At 42.7% G+C, this 16488-nt stretch overlaps 1 pseudogene; it reads left to right on the forward strand.

Moving 5' to 3' along the window:
- The first annotated feature begins 12925 nt into the window (after positions 1–12925).
- Hnrnpk-ps2 (heterogeneous nuclear ribonucleoprotein K, pseudogene 2) lies at positions 12926–14602 on the forward strand (annotated as a pseudogene).
- The last annotated feature ends 1886 nt before the right edge of the window (positions 14603–16488 follow it).

A 16488-nucleotide genomic window follows, 5' to 3' on the forward strand; every position in this document is an offset into this window, starting at 1 on the left:
TGGGGACCGAACCCAGGGCCTTGCGCTTCCTAGGTAAGCGCTCTACCACTGAGCTAAATCCCCAGCCCCTATACAGTTCTTTGTACGTGGACTCTAGCTCAGGATCGGACATGGAACCATCCCATCAAATTTTGCATAATCGTAAGTGCACATAAAGTGTCTGAAGCTGACTTGTAGAACAGTGGACCTATAATGGGGGAAGAGGGAATCATCAACAGAGAGCATCGGTAACAGTAGAAACTTCCTAGTGTCGAAGGACAGGTTGACAAGCATCCTTGGAGTAGTAAGCCTCTCTCAGAAATGTTTGTCATGGCCGTCCTGAGGTTTGTGTGATAGCCCCTATGTGTGTTTTAGGAGGTGCTGCCCTTTGGAACAAGTGAGTCTATCTCAGGTCAGCAGCTTGTACCTTCCCACTGGCAGGAACCCGGTTTTCAGTCTGCTCCACCCAGCCTGCTGCCATGATGACCTTGCTCAACAGGAAGAGAAATCTAGGATCTGTTCTCTGTACTTCACCCTTCACGCTGAATTCTCTACTTGAAGGATTTTCTCCAGCTGCAATTTTTTTGATTATTCTCCTTTGTTTTTTGTTCGTTTTGTTTTGAAAATTCTTCCCGAAGAGCTTTATTGGAAGAGTTCAGGCTTTCTACTGAGGAGTTTATGAGGGATATCAGCTTTCCAGGGTTTTGTGTTCGTTTTCCAACAGAGTTTTGGCTTCACCCAGGGAGCGAGCGGGATCACTCCACTTCTGCTTCCAGTCTGTGCCTAGCGATCAGGCCGACTTCCTTCAGTCTGGAGTGGAAATGGCTTTTCATCCTTCTTCAGCTATTGTCAACAAAGCCGCCTTTTGTGAGACATTCATCATCTGCCTTTAACTTCTAAGTCTGGTCACCTGCCAGCAACTTCAGCTGCACAAACCCTGGTGCTCAGAACTTGAAATCCGTTTCCTTTGGGAGAGTACTTGCTGCGTTTTGGAAATTTCTGACAGTGCTAATTTGGATCATTGCATTCACTTCAGTCTCCAGCTTGTTATAAATATTCGAGTCTCTCTTTAAACAGGCACACACATGTACACACACACACATACACACGTACACACATGCACACACACATGCACACACATCATACACATGCACACACATACACACATAAACACACACATGCACACACATCATACACATGCACACACACACTCACACACACATAAACACACACGTACACACATGCACACACATCATACACATGCACATACACACGTACACACATAAACACACACATGTACACACATGCACACACACATAAACACACACATGCACACACATCATACACATGCACACACACACACTCACACACACACTCACACACACATAAACACGCGCACACACACATGCACACACATGGCTAAGAATGAAGCACTGTTACAGAACATTGCCTAGTACATGTAAGGCCTGGGTTCCCACAGCAGCAGCAGCAATTGCTTTTGTTTTGTTTTTGAGAGAGGGTCGCCTGTAGCCTGAGAGTCAGGCTGAAGATGGCCTTGACTTGAAGATGGTCTTCCTGCCTTCATTTCCTGAGAGCTGAGATTACAAATGCGCTCCACTATGCCTAATGTATATGCTGCTGGGGTTTCCTGCATGACAGGCAAGCATTCTTCCCACTGTACACACTGAGTTATATTCCCAGTGCAGCACAAATTTAATGCACATTTAATTTGCCTATATAGATTGTGTAGTGAGATAGATCAACAGGCAAAGGAGTTTCCCACCATGCCTGATAACTTGGGTTCAATTCCTGGGACCTGCATGATAGAAGAGAAGTGTCCCCCTCCCATCCACCACCCAACTTCTCTCAATTTGTCCTCTGACCTTCATATGTACTATGACACACATGCATATGCACATAACTTAAATTGTGTATACAACTTAATCTGATAAATGTATATTTTTATAGTTACTCAAATAAATTAAAAACACATTTAATAGAACCATTGCAGTAAACAAAGTTCCCAAAATTTATATGTTTTGGGTTGTTTTTTTTTAAGTCAGAGTATTACCCAGCCCAGGTTAGATTCAATTCATTATGTGGCCAAGGACGGCATTTGGCAGTCTCCCAGTAGCTAAGGCTCACTTTGAGTCTTACATTTGGTGCATTGGCCAGGAATTCAGACCCTTGGTGATGACAAGAGAAATGGTGGTCGGAGAAGTGGCTCGGCTCAAGTCAGGTACTGCGGTTGTCTGTCCTTGTGTGTCTTCTGTCTCTCAGTTTGCATCAGGAAGGCTTAGAGAAGCCTCTGGTCTGTGGGCAGTCCTTTAAGGTGGGCAGACATGCCTTAACACCATGACTGCAAGGAGTCCGGAGGATACTTCAGCTACCCTGGAGCGGGTTGGGAGGACCCTGCTCCTTTTCAAATCTGCTAGACTCCATTCCAGCGGGAACCAGCCAAGACACCTGGTTACTGGGTTGTTTTGCCCGTGGCAGGTGCGAATTGTTTGTGTCTTCCTTGTGTCTCTTTGCGTTATTGGACTGTGAGATGACATGGGACAGACTATTTCTCACCTTAATCTTATTCTGACTCATTTTAAAGAAGTTAGGCCTTTGCAACTTGGAATGGCCAGCTTTTGATGTTAGATGGCCACTCCCCAGGGTGTCAGCAGTAGAAGATAAAGTGTTTCAAAAGTCTTTACCCCTGCTAACACTTCTTTGTTTATAGGAATGGTCACAAGGTGACAAGGAACAACAGGAGCCAACTCAAGTTCAGCATCCAGCTCCATTCTTCCTGGCAGCATCAGCTTTAGGACTGGAGAGATGGCTCAGAGGTTGAGAGCACTGACCTCTCTTTCAGAGATCCCAAGTCCAATTCCCAGCAATCACTGGTGATTCCCGTTTTTTTCTCTGGACTGGCTCCTGAGTTTTAAGGCTCACACAGCATTTTAAGGCTCACACAGGCTTGCCCCCCACCCCCTTTGCTGAGTGCAGGCACAGTGCATGCTGGCATCCAGGGTCCCTAGAAGGTCTAAGGCTGGGACCTCCTGCAGTCCTAACTAGGCTATCCCTGAGTTCAGAGGTGAGTTCAGAAAGCAGGGCTCCACACCTGGATAGGAGAGGCCCCAAGGGGACAGATGCATCCCTCACTAGAGCTTGCAACAGACTCCTGGTCACTCATTTTGTTCAGTAAGTGGCTATCCTTCTTGCCAGGAGAAGTACTCATTTCTTGTCTGAACAGATGTGGTCTCTGACTTGTAAAGAAAAGGTCTTCACGATCTGATGCCCTCTTCTGGTGTATCTGAAGACAGCTACGGTGTACTTAGATATATAATAAATAAAATAAATCTTAAAAAAAAAAAAAAAGAAAAGGTCTTCACTGACGCTATCCTGCCACATTTAGCCCACTGAGAGGCAACAACCACTTCCTGCCATGTGCCTTAGGGCACTTAGAGCAGATACCTAACCCCCACCCCTTGAGGCCCCAAAGTTCTTACAGGTTCTCTTCACCACAGAGGCCAAGAAACTGGCTCCCGGACCCACAGGGAACCCATCCAGATTGGGACTTCGACTCGGTAGAAGTAGGGAATATCTCCAGATATACCACCAGGCTCTTTCAGCAAGTCTCAACAATAATTTGGCCAAGGTTTAGATATGATATTAGACAGGAAGTTGATAAAAGTGGCATTTCTTGAACAGGTCACAAAGACTATATATGTACGGCTATACACACGTAGACCCTGAGAAAACAGAGAATTCTAGCATGGAAACCCTGGCTTCCATCAATTAGTTAGTTGTGGACATTAGGAAGAAGTTACAGATTCAAGAAAGATTAAGAGAAAAGTCATTAAGGGATCTAGTGAAAGTTGCAAAGAGAGTGCAGAAGAGTGCAGATTAAGAAAGAAAAGACATTGAAAGAAGCTTTGGTTAGAGTCCTTCTAGCCAACAAAGCCTCCGGATCTAGGAGAAAAGAAATTCCAAGCCTCAACAGATTGCTGGGAGAGAAGTAAGGTCTTGACCCAAACTCTAGGACCACTGAAGCAGCCAGAGGCTTATTTATCAAAACAAAACAAAACAAACAAACAAAAAAAACTGGACCCAGTGGTAGCAGGATGGCTACCTTGCCTTCATATTATTGTAGCCACAGCACTGTTGGTTAAAGATACAGATAAATTAACTTTAGGACAGAATTTGATTGTGACTACCCCCTATTCGATTGAAGGCTACTCAGGTAGCCTTCTGACTGATGGCTCAGTAATGCCCACATGACTCATTATCAGACTTACTAATCAACTCTGGCTGAGTTATTTTCCAGCCACCTATTTCCCTGAACCCTGCGGCTCTCCAACCTGACTCTGACTTGGACTGTCCACTCCATCAATGTAACAAGGTTCTGGCCCAGTATACAGTATCTGACCTGACCCGAGGGACTCTCCTCCATCACAGACAAAGCAGACCTGGTTTACGGACAGAAGCAGCTTCATCCATGAGGGTCAGAGGAGAGCAGGGGCAATGGTGACTACAGAAACGGAGGTAATCTGAACTCAGTCTCTCTTCCTCCAGGCACTTCAGCTCAAAGGGCCAAGATAATAACATTAACAGAGGGAAAAGGACTGGCTGTTAGCATCTGCAGGGACAGCCAGATATGCATTTACAACTGCTCATATGCATGAAGCCATTAACCAGGAATGAGCGCCCCTAACAGCAGAAAGAAGAACTGTCAAAAATAAAGATTAAAATTGTACAGGGCACCAAAAAGGAAACAATGGCTAGAGATAACAGCCGGGCTGACAAGGCTGCTAAGGAGGTAGCCTTAAGGAAGCAGCCATCTCTAGATTGGCCATTGTCCTATCTGAACCACCCAGAGCAGCTGATATATACAGAAGAAGAAATTAAATGGGCTGGTAGTGACTGACTGAAGATAAGCAAATATTACCTACTTTAGTTTTTTTTTTAGCAGGAACTGTTCTCAAAAGATCCACAGAGTCACTCACATGGGAGTGAAATAAATGACAGACGCAGTGAGACAATCTAAGGGGACTTTCAAGGATATACAAAACATTCTTGAGTTCTCTGCACCCAAATCCCGTGGGTGCAGAGGGAGAGCTGAACCTTCAGAGAGGCAGACACGCCTGGGAAACCAGAAGAGACTGCACTCTGCGCACATCCAGACGCCAGAGGAAAACACCAAACGCCATCTGGAACCCTGGTGCACGGAGGCTCCCGGAAAGAGCGGCGCAGATCTTCTCGGTTGCTGCCGCCGCGGAGAGGACTTAGGCAGTACCCCACGAGTACACTTGAGCCTCGGAACCTCAGGTAGGACCAACTTTTCCCCTGCAAGTGACCTGCCTGGTGAACTCAAGACACAGGCCCACAGGAACAGCTGAAGACCTGTAGATAGGAAAAACTACACGCCCGAAAGCAGAACACTCTGTCCCCATAACTGGCTGAAAGAAAACAGGAAAACAGGTCTACAGCACTCCTGACACACAGGCTTATAGGACAGTCTAGCCACTGTCAGAAATAGCAGAACAAAGTAACACTAGAGATAATCTGATGGCGGGAGGCAAGCGCAGGAACCCAAGCAACAGAAACCAAGACTACATGGCATCATCGGAGCCAACAAAATCATAGAAGAAAACTTCCCTAACCTAAAAATGGAGATACCCATAGGCATACAAGAAGCCTACAGAACTCCAAATAGATTGGACCAGAAAAGAAACACCTCCCGTCACATAATTGCCAAAACACCAAACGCACAAAATAAAGAAAGAATATTAAAAGCAGTAAGGGAAAAGGTCAAGTAACATATAAAAGCAGACCTATCAGAATCACACCAGACTTTTCGCCAGAAACTATGAAGGCCAGAAGATCCTGGACAGATGTCATACAGACCCTAAGAGAACACAAATGCCAGCCCAGGTTACTGTATCCTGCAAAACTCCCAATTAACATAGATGGAGAAACCAAGATATTCCATGACAAAACCAAATTTACACAATATCTTTCTACAAATCCAGCACTACAAAGGATAATAAAGGGTAAAGCCCAACATAAGGAGGCAAGCTATACCCTAGAAGAAGCAAGAAACTAATCATCTTGGCAACAAAACAAAGAGAAGAAAAGCACACAAACATAACCTCACATCCAAATATGAATATAACAGGAAGCAATAATCACTATTCCTTAATATCTCTCAACATCAATGGCCTCAACTCCCCAATAAAAAGACATAGATTAACAAACTGGATACGCAATGAGGACCCTGCATTCTGCTGCCTACAGGAAACACACCTCAGAGACAAAGACAGACACTACCTCAGAGTGAAAGGCTGGAAAACAACTTTCCAAGCAAATGGTCAGAAGAAGCAAGCTGGAGTAGCCATTCTAATATCAAATAAAATCAATTTTCAATTAAAAGTCATCAAAAAAGATAAGGAAGGACACTTCATATTCATCAAAGGAAAAATCCACCAAGATGAACTCTCAATCCTCATCTTCGGTTGGTTTATATACAAGTGTGCAATTTCTAGGCTTGAAAGTAAAATGATGCTATCTGGTGCTGGATAGAGGAGCCTTATTTTTTATTATGGCAGCTTGCTATTTTTGTAACATGGTGATTTGGTTGAACACAATAAAGTACAGTAGTAACTGATCTCCCCTTCTTCCTGGATGAGTGAGGAGATGATTAAATGTTGATGTCAGCATCCTTGAGCATATTCAGATGAGCTTCTGCTTCTGTTGAAAAGGATGCTGTGTTTGATTGTGGTCCGAAGCTTTGAAGCACTACTTGGCATCTCCTTCCTTGGAGGTCTCACTGTTTAAACATAACAGATTTGATAGCTTGTTGGTAAGGTGAGGTCCAGCTTGTCTCCACCAGGTCATCTTCATGTGAATCCGGTGGTTATACGGTTTTGTTCTAGGGATATTTCATTTTTTTAATAACAGTTTTAGCTGACATTCATGGAGAGAATGAATCCTTAGAACTGTGCCACTAGTGAAAGGAAATCCTGTCTAGAGTATGTTTCTTTACAAAGCTGTGTCACACCATCCTTTGGGCCCTCTGCTGGAAAAGTAGAATCAAGTCTCAAATAATGCCTTTTAAATTGTATCCTCTAGTATTATAGATGTAGGACAGTACTGTATCATACCTCTGTGGATGTAAAATAGCTTGTACCTGCTTTATGATACGTAGTAGTGACCGTGCTTTATCAGAGCTGTTTTTAATGATGTTGCTCAGAATGTTTTCTTTCCAGATGATGATTGAGAAGCTAATTTAAAAAAAAAAATGGTGCCAGGTACCACAAGAGTAACAGAACTGTGCTGTTTTCTCGGGTTTTGTTTTTTGTTTTTTTTAATGGAGTGTGCTGGATGTCTCTACAGTTTTGTTCAGATGACTGCAGAACCTGGAAAAGCTGTTGCTGCTGTTGATGCATAACACACTGCTATTATTGGTCTTTTTATATAAATATAAATATAAATATATATATATACAGATATATAATTTGAATTTTTTGAAACTTTAGCTGTGCTTTCAACTTTGGAAAAAAGTATCCCCGTTTACTGTGTTGAGTTGGCACTGTACAGAAATTAACAGCCATATTGGTCTAGAAATGTTGAACTTAAGTTTTTTCCATTTGTACAGGGGTAACACACTGTATTAAATATGTAAGGTCTTATCTACGTGGGTTTGATTACAAAAACTAATAAAGTATTCTCTAAATTAAAAAAAAACATATTTTAAAGTTCCCATATATTAATCCATTTCCATTTTATATTGATTTTCCATTTGATTATATTGTGGTCTGAGAATATGTGATAGGATTTTTCTTTATTTTTTTTATGTTCTTGAGATAAATGATCAGTCCTAGAAAACATTCCATGTTCTGAGGGAAAGAATGTCCTCTTGCTGTTTGATGAAATATTTTGTTGTTAATTGAAGTGTTTCTTGATTTTCCCATCTGGGTGATCTCTACTTTAAGAAAAGTGGAGTGTTTGATCTTTGTTAAGGTTTGTTAAATATTATTAGATATAATATTTGGCTTATATATTTGTGTTCTGTATATACACATAAAACTAAATAAAATCGTTAAAAAAATAAAAAAATAAAGTCCTCCATCAAAAAAAAAAAACATTCTTGAGGATATAGTGACAAACTTGAAAGCTTGCCAGCTGAACAACACTCCCAGGTACCCCAAACATCCAAATTCCTGACTGTGAGGTAAGAGAATAAGGGCTACTGGGAAAATAGATTTTACAGAGAATAAGCAGGGAAGGTATGGCTCTAAGAGTCTGCTGGTATTTGTGGACATTTTCTCTGGATAGAGAGAGAGAGAGAGAGACGTTCCTAACCAAGGCTGAAACAGCAAACCCAGTGACCAAGAAATTACTAGAGGATATCTTACCCAGGTATGGATTTCCTCATATGATAGAGTCAGACAGTAGACTGATAGTTGTGTCCAAGGCAAGTCAGGATGTAGCACAATTCATTGGGGGCAGATTGGGAATTGCATTATGCATACTGACCCCAAAGTTCAGGGCAGGTAGAAAGGATAAATAGAACATTAAAAGAGACCTTAACTAAATTAGCCTTAGAGACTGATGGGGACTGGATGATGCTCCTTCCCTTTGCCCTATATCAGGTAAAAAAAAAAAATCTCCTTTCCAGATGAGACTATCCCCTTTAAAATAGGGTATCCCGGCTCCCATTGTATGCAGCCTAGAGTTGGCAGCTATTACAGACCTGAAAGATAATTTAATATTTAGGGTCAGAGTTATCCAATAGGCTCATGAATATGTTTGGCCTAAATTATGTGCCCTCCATGAAGCAGGCTTGTTTCCAGAACCACACAAGTCAAGGAGACTGGGTCTATGTGAAGAGATTTCACCAAGGTGTACTTAAACTCAGGTGTAAAGGGCATTACGTCATCATCCTATCGACCACACCAACTGCTATCAAAGTGGATGAAATCACCACCTGGGTACATTACACTCATGCCAGACCTGCTTCTCCACTAAAGAGACTACCTGGCTCCAGCTATACCAAAATGGAGGGTTCAAAAGGACACCAACCCCCTCAAGTTAAAGTTGACTCAGTCTCAGTCCTGAGTCTATTGTCCCTGCTAACTATATGTACTGTGTGAATCATATCCCCTCTTTTATAAAGACATTGAGTTAATAGCTAAAAATAATGTTTCTACATATAGATGGTCATAGGAAGATCTAGCTTTAACCCTCCAGACTGTATCGGAACAGGGTCTCTGTCTGGAGAAAGTCTCCTTGTCACATCAACACCTCTGTAATCAGACAGTTCCCATAGTTTATTCCAAATAGATTATTCACCCCCAGAACAGACATGGTGAGCCTGTTCGTCAAGACTGACCCCTTTGCATGAATGGGGTGGTTCTTAATTCTTCTACCCCAGATAGGTTCTGTATTTTGGTTCAATTAGTGCCCCACATAACCTATTACTCAGAGAAAATGGTATTAAGAGCCTTAATAAGACAAATTGAGAGAGACCTTATGAGACAAAAGAAAAAAACCTATCTCTTTGACTTTAACCTTCTAGGGGTAGGGCTAGCCCTGATTGGCACAGAGATAACTGCACAAACATTAAAGAGAAGGAGAGAGAGGGAGAGGGAGAGGGAGAGAGAGAGACAGACAGACAGACAGACAGGAGATAGAGAACTAGAACAGTTTAAAGACATACAGAGAATTAAAACTTCCATCTCATCTACAGGAGTCACTCACTTCCCCCTCAGAAGTGGTGCTCCAGAACCCTAAGGGGTTAGACCTATTGTTCCTTGAACAGAGAGGTTTACGTGCTGCACTCAATGAGGAGTGCTGTTTCTACATAGACCACACAGGTTTAGTTAAAGACACAATGGCTAAAGTATGAGAGGGAGTGGCTGTAAGAAAGAAAGAGAACAGAGCTTGAATCCTGGTTTAATTCTTCCCTGTCCCAGTTATTCAGGGTCCCGAAGAGGCTTTCTACCTGTGGGCCAAAATGGGGGTGAAGAGAAGGAGACCAAACAAAAGTTCTGTTGTCAAGGTCTCGTTTATTGGGGTGAATGTTACAGCTTTTAAGGCTTTCAGGTAGGGGGAGTGTCCTTTGTGAAACACAGAGGAGGGGGAGGTGCGGATACAAGCAGTGATAGCTGGAGGCAAAGAGGTCAGGCGGTGGAGACACTGGGTGTTGATTCAGGAGGTAACAGGTATCTGCTAAGGGAGCTGAGGCATCCCTTGAATGTTATCTTCCTGTGCCATAAATTCATGGGAGAGGCTTTCATTCAACAATCTTAAGACTTATGGCAGTCATCTTAGGGGTGAATATCTGTGGCCAAACAGCCCAAAGTCACCTAGCCACTTTGAGCCATGCAGTCAAAAAGCGGCTAGGCCCAAATCCAATACGGCTCCGTGCACTTCCCAATGGTTAACTACCTTAGTGTCAACCCTAGCTGGACCCTTGATTATCCTACTTTTGCTGTTAACCTTTGGACCCTACATTTTAAATCGCTTAGTTACTTTTATTAGAGAATGGATTAATACAGTACAGCTGATGATACTTAGTCAACAGTATGAAGACATACCTCTCAATGATTCTACCTATGAGTTAACAGAATGTGGTTAATTATTTCAAGATTGAAACACGAACAAGGAAAAGGGGAGAATGAGAGCCCTGACTTGGAACTTCCCACTAGGCCTTAGGGAGGGTCTCTGAGTCCTCTCCCTGTCCAGCCAATTAATGTAAAGGTCACCAGGACCACCAATTAATATGTGCCTAGTTGCTGTTGCTATAATCTGTCTTCAAAAATAAAAAGTTTATGAAAGAGAGAGAAGGGGTCGCCTCTCCTCTGGGTGCCGGATGACCCCAGCATGCTGAAATAATAAGCCTCTTGCTTTTGCATTGAGCTCCGTTCTTGAGTCTCATCTGGGGGTCTCCTAGTAGCTAAGGCTCACTTTGACTCTTACACTAACAACATGGAGGGTAGGCAGCTGCTCAGCTAATGTGCCGTTTAAGGCATATTAAAAAATAAGGTCTGTGTGTGTCTTTCATTTGGGAACATAAACCATCGAGGTGGTAGTAACCCCACACGAGGACTTATTAAAATATTTCTACTACAGATCCCTCGTCAACTTTACACACAAACACATCCCCCAGGATCACACATTAATACACACATCGTCTTCTGGGCTCCTTCAAGAGGCTTGGGACCCAGTGCTGGCTCCTCCCTCTGTAGCACACACAGCTTGTTTTCTAGGCTCTTGCTGGCTTCATTCCACTGCTGCTGCTGATCTTGGTGGTCATACACAGTACTGGAATCTCCAAAGTGCTGGGGTCTTCTGCTGCGACTGTGCTCTACCTTTCACTAGTAGCATTTCTCCAGCTCTCTTCAAGGACTCCAAGCCTCAGTTTCTCTGCATAAGCCCTTCAATCCTGGGCCTTCAATTTCTACTGAGGCTGCACCTTCACCAGCAGTCTCTTCTGGCCTCTCACAGTGCCAAGCCTCAGTTGCTCTCCATGACCCCCTCATGCCTTCAAAACAATATCACAAGTGCTAGCAAGTTCTGCCGTCAGCTTGAGGCCCAACCTCCTCTGGAGCACAGCTGAGCTTAAGGAAACACTTCCTTTCACACTTCGCCTCAATGGCGCTGGTTGCTTAAGCTCAGCTGACTCTTCAACCCTAGCTGACCAACATTCACTACCATAGCAAAGCAAGGTTTCGCTTTAGGGGGTTTGCTCTCTTGTTAATCTCAGCTGACACTTCAGCCCCAGCTGACCAGAACCGTACGTCCTTAACTCAAAATATGCAATGGTTCTGATAGTCTTCAACCTTCCCTCCAGAACTTCCCAAGCCGGGCCTCCATCTTCTGTAGCCCCAACATTCTTATCTTCTCTATCCTCTCTTCCTAAATGCTCCTCCTCTCCATGGGGTATGTTTCCAGTTTCCAGGTTTAACACACACACACACACACACACACACACACACACACACACACACACACACACAAACACACACTCCACACCACACATACCACACCACACACACATGCACACACAAAAACACACACTCCACACCACACATACCACACCACACACACCACATACACACACACACACACAGACACGCACACACACATACACAAAAACACACACTCCACACCACACATACCACACCACACACACAGACACACAGACACACAGACACACACAAACACACTCCACACCACACACACACACACATACACAAAAACACACACTCCACACCACACATACCACACCACACACACAGACACATAGACATAGACACAGACACACACAAACACACTCCACACCACACACACAGACACACAGACACACACATACACACACACACACACACACACACACACACACACACAGTTTGAAGCTAGTATCCACATATGAGAGTGTGTGTGGCCCTTGCATTTTTGTGCCTGGGCAACCTCACTTATGTCTGGTTGTTGTTGTTAAGACTGTCCCCATGCCCATTCTTAGTCCATTTTTGTGCCCTTATTAGATTAGTAGACCACAGGTGTGAGGTTTATTTCTGAGCCTCCTGTTCTGCTCCATTGGTCTCCTTTACAGTAATACCATTCTGTTCCAACAATAATAGCTTTATAACATCACATAATGGTTCCAGCTTTGTTCTTTTCTTCCCCCTCTTTCTCAAGATTGCTTTGGACGTTTATTGTTAGTTCCACATAACTTTTAGGATTATTTTTTCAATTTCTGAGAAAACTACTGTCGTAATTTAGTAGGGGTTGCACCGAATCTACAAAGTGGGCGGCATATAAACAAGATTGATTCCTCTACTCCATGTTTACATTTCCATTGACATGTATGTTCTTTAGTTTCCTTTTAAAATGTCTTGGTTTGCACTACACCGACTTTTTACCCGTTTATTAAATGTAATCCTACTTTAAAAGATCTAGAAACACTGATGAGATGGTTGAATCGCGCATTTTGCTTCAGAGCGAGAATGCTGGGGCAGTGATTGGAAAAGAATATTAAGGCTCTCCGTACAGACTACAGTGCCAGCATTTCAGTCCCAGACAGCAGTGGCCCTGAGCACATACTGAGTATCGGTGCTGATATCAAGACGATTGGAGAAATTCTGAGGAAAATCGTCCCTACCTTGGAGGAGTGCCAGCATTATAGAGGAAGTGACTTTGACTGTGAGCTGGGACTGTTGATTCAGCAAAGTCTGGCAGGAGGAATTATTGGTGTTAAAGGTGCTAAAGTCAAAGAACTTCGAGAAAACACTCAGACAACAGTCAAGCGTTTCCAGGAATGGTGCCCTCATTCTACTGACAGAGTTGTTCTTATTGGAGGAAAGCCTGATAGGGTTGTAGAATGCATCAAGATCATCCCTGACCTTGTGTCTGAGTCTCCCATCAAAGGACGTGCACAACCTTATGATCCCAACTTCTATGATGAAACCTATGATTGTGGTGGTTTTACAATGATGTTTGATGACCGCCAAGGACGTCCTGAAGGATTCCCAATGCGGGGAAGAGGTGGTTTGGACAGAATGCCTCCTGGTCAGGGTGGGCGTCCCATGCCTCCTTCTAGAAGAGATTATGATGATATGAGCCCTTGTCGAGGACCTCCTCCACCTCCTCTTGGTCGAGGTGGACAGCGTGGCAGCAGAGCTGGAATCTTTCTCTTCCTCCTCCTCCACCACCCAGAGGGGGAAATCTAATGGCTTGCGACAGAAGAGGTCAGCCTGGAGACCGCTATGATGGCGTGGTTGGGTTCAGTGCTGATGAAACTTGGGACTCTGCAATTGACACATGGAGCCCATCAGAATGGCAAATGGCTTATGAACCGCAGGTGGTTCTGGATATGCTTATTCTTATGTAGGGGGTCGTGGCTCATACAGTGATCTTGACAGACATATTATCACTACACAAATAACTATTCCCAAAGACTTGACTGGATCTATTATTGGCGAAGGTGGTCAGAGGATTAAACAAATCTGTCATGAGTCTGGAGCATCAATCAAAACTGATGAACGTTAGAAGGATCTGAAGATCGGATCATTATCATCACGGGAACACAGGACCAGATACAGAATGCACAGTATTTGCTGCAGAACAGTGTGAAGCAGTATTCTGGAAAGATTTTCTAAGACTAGTGAAGAACTGAAGGGGTCCTGAATCTTTTTTTTTTTTCCTATCTGCTTCTGTTTAAAAAACCAACATTCCTCTGCCTCATAGGTGTTCTGCATTTGAGGTGTAGTGAAATCTTTGCTGTTCACCAGATGTAATGTTTTAGTTCCTTACAAACAGGGTTGTGGGGGAGGGCATGCAAAAAAACAAAAACAACTAACATTGAAATTTTGAAACAGCAGCAGAGTGAGTGACTTTTATTTTTTGTTCATTGTTGGTGGTTTTAAACCCTGCCCCCGTGTAATTATTGTGAACACCTTGCTTTGTGGTCACTGTAACATTGGGGGGTGGGACAGGGAGGAAAGTAATAGTCCACATGTCCCTGGCATTTGTTCAGAGCAGTGTGCACAATGTAATGCTCTTTTGTAAGAAACGTTTTATGATTTTTAAAATAAATTTAGTGAATCTATTTTTGGTGGTCCTTTTCTTTTCTTTTCTTTTTTTCGGAGCTGGGGACCGAACCCAGGGCCTTGCGCTTGCTAGGCAAGTGCTTTACCACTGAGCTAAATCCCCAACCCCGGTGATCTTTTTTTTTTAAAGACAATTTCAAATGGTGGTTGAATTTTCCAGCCCACCCCTAAAATAAACACTAAGTTTGATTCTCAGCAGCTCCTCTGTTGGATATAAATGCACCTCTTGGATATAGACAAACACATTGGCAAATTCAGTCTGGGTGATTTCTTAACGGTTGCAAAGACTTGGCTTGATAAATTTCCATCACATATTCATGCTTATAATAAGCTTGGGATTTTGTCTGTTTTCGCAAAGGTTTGCCACTACTTTTCAACAGTTTTCTGTTAGTTGTGGAGAACTGAAGTGAGGAGCAATACTACAAGAGTAAGCATCTGAAGTATATGCCAGAAGCCTGGTGGGCAATGAGCTTTATTAACCGGAGTAACACTTGGTTATGGAAGCGGCTGATGCTGAATAAATCCAGGTTGTTTTTGTTAGATAATTTCTCACCTATATAGGCTTAAGCTGTCAGCCTGCTAGCGTATTGTTAGTTGAACTTTGTAAAAAAAAAAAAAAATATATATATATATATATATATATATATATATATATATATATATATATATACTTGTTTTTTCCGTTGTATGCACGATGAAAGAAAAAAGATGTACCATTTCTCTGTTGTGTGTTGAATTATGTAGGAAATGTTTGTGAACGATTCAAAAAACTGGAAAAGTTGCTGTGCATGTTTTGGGTAGTACCCTGGCATCTCTGTTGATCGTTCCAAACCCACATCTAAATAAAACTCCCTGGTGTTAGTTTTGAAGTGTGCCCAATTTGAAAAGGGGATGGTTGATATATCTAAAGCTTGTTGAAGTGTTCCTCTTGTAAGGAAATACAGTAATCTTAAATTGTGGGAAAAAAATGTAATCCTAATTATTTTTATTTTTAAGAGTATTTAAAGCGATATATGATTTTCAGAGAGTTCACTGTGAATGTTAAAATATGCTTATATGAAAAGTAAAATCACAGAAATTTTTATATGCCATTGAAGTTCTTTTAAACATAAATTAAAATTTTAGATGTTTCACATAAGCCTCTCTGTAGCCACAAAGAATCTGCAATAGGCCCGCAAGAAGCAGAGCGATAGAGTGAAAGCAGCCACCATAGTAATTCAGCGGACCACAAAGGAAGATAGGAAGGTTAGAACAAGAGGCTATAAGATAATTAACAGAATGACAACGGCAAACCTTTATCAGTAATTACACCCAGTGACCGCTAACCCACAAGAATGAGTACGTGGTGTTAAGAGTAAACAGTATTCCTTTACCATGAACAAGTTGAGTTTCTAATCAGACACTCACTGCCTAAGTATATGTTTTTAAAAAGCAAGTTCTAACAGAACGTTGCCTCCCGGAGGCACGTGTCCGCCTTCAGGACGCAGATGAATTAAGTGAAGAGCAAGAAAGTTCTTCCAAAAGAGCAGGAGTCATTGTACTTGGTCAAAACACAGGCTGGGTGAGGCAGAAAAGACCGGTGTAAAACGATACAGGAGGGACTGGAGCCACGGCTCAGAGGCTACGAGGCTGCTCTTCCAGAGGCCCTGGATTCCATTCCTGCACACACACACACACACACACACACACACACACACACACACACACGACTCACATCTATCTGTAACTCCAGTCCCAGGGGGTCTGACATCCTCTTCTAGTCTCCAAGGGTACCAGGTACACATGTATACCATGGTTATACATTCAGCCAAAACACCCATACATGTAAAATACTAATTAAATTTTTTATTAAATAGCAAAAGGAGAAATAGATTGAGAAGATCTGACGATTGTAAATATATATATA

This window comes from Rattus norvegicus, chromosome 2 (assembly GCF_036323735.1).
Source record: "Rattus norvegicus strain BN/NHsdMcwi chromosome 2, GRCr8, whole genome shotgun sequence".
NCBI lineage: Eukaryota > Metazoa > Chordata > Mammalia > Rodentia > Muridae > Rattus > Rattus norvegicus.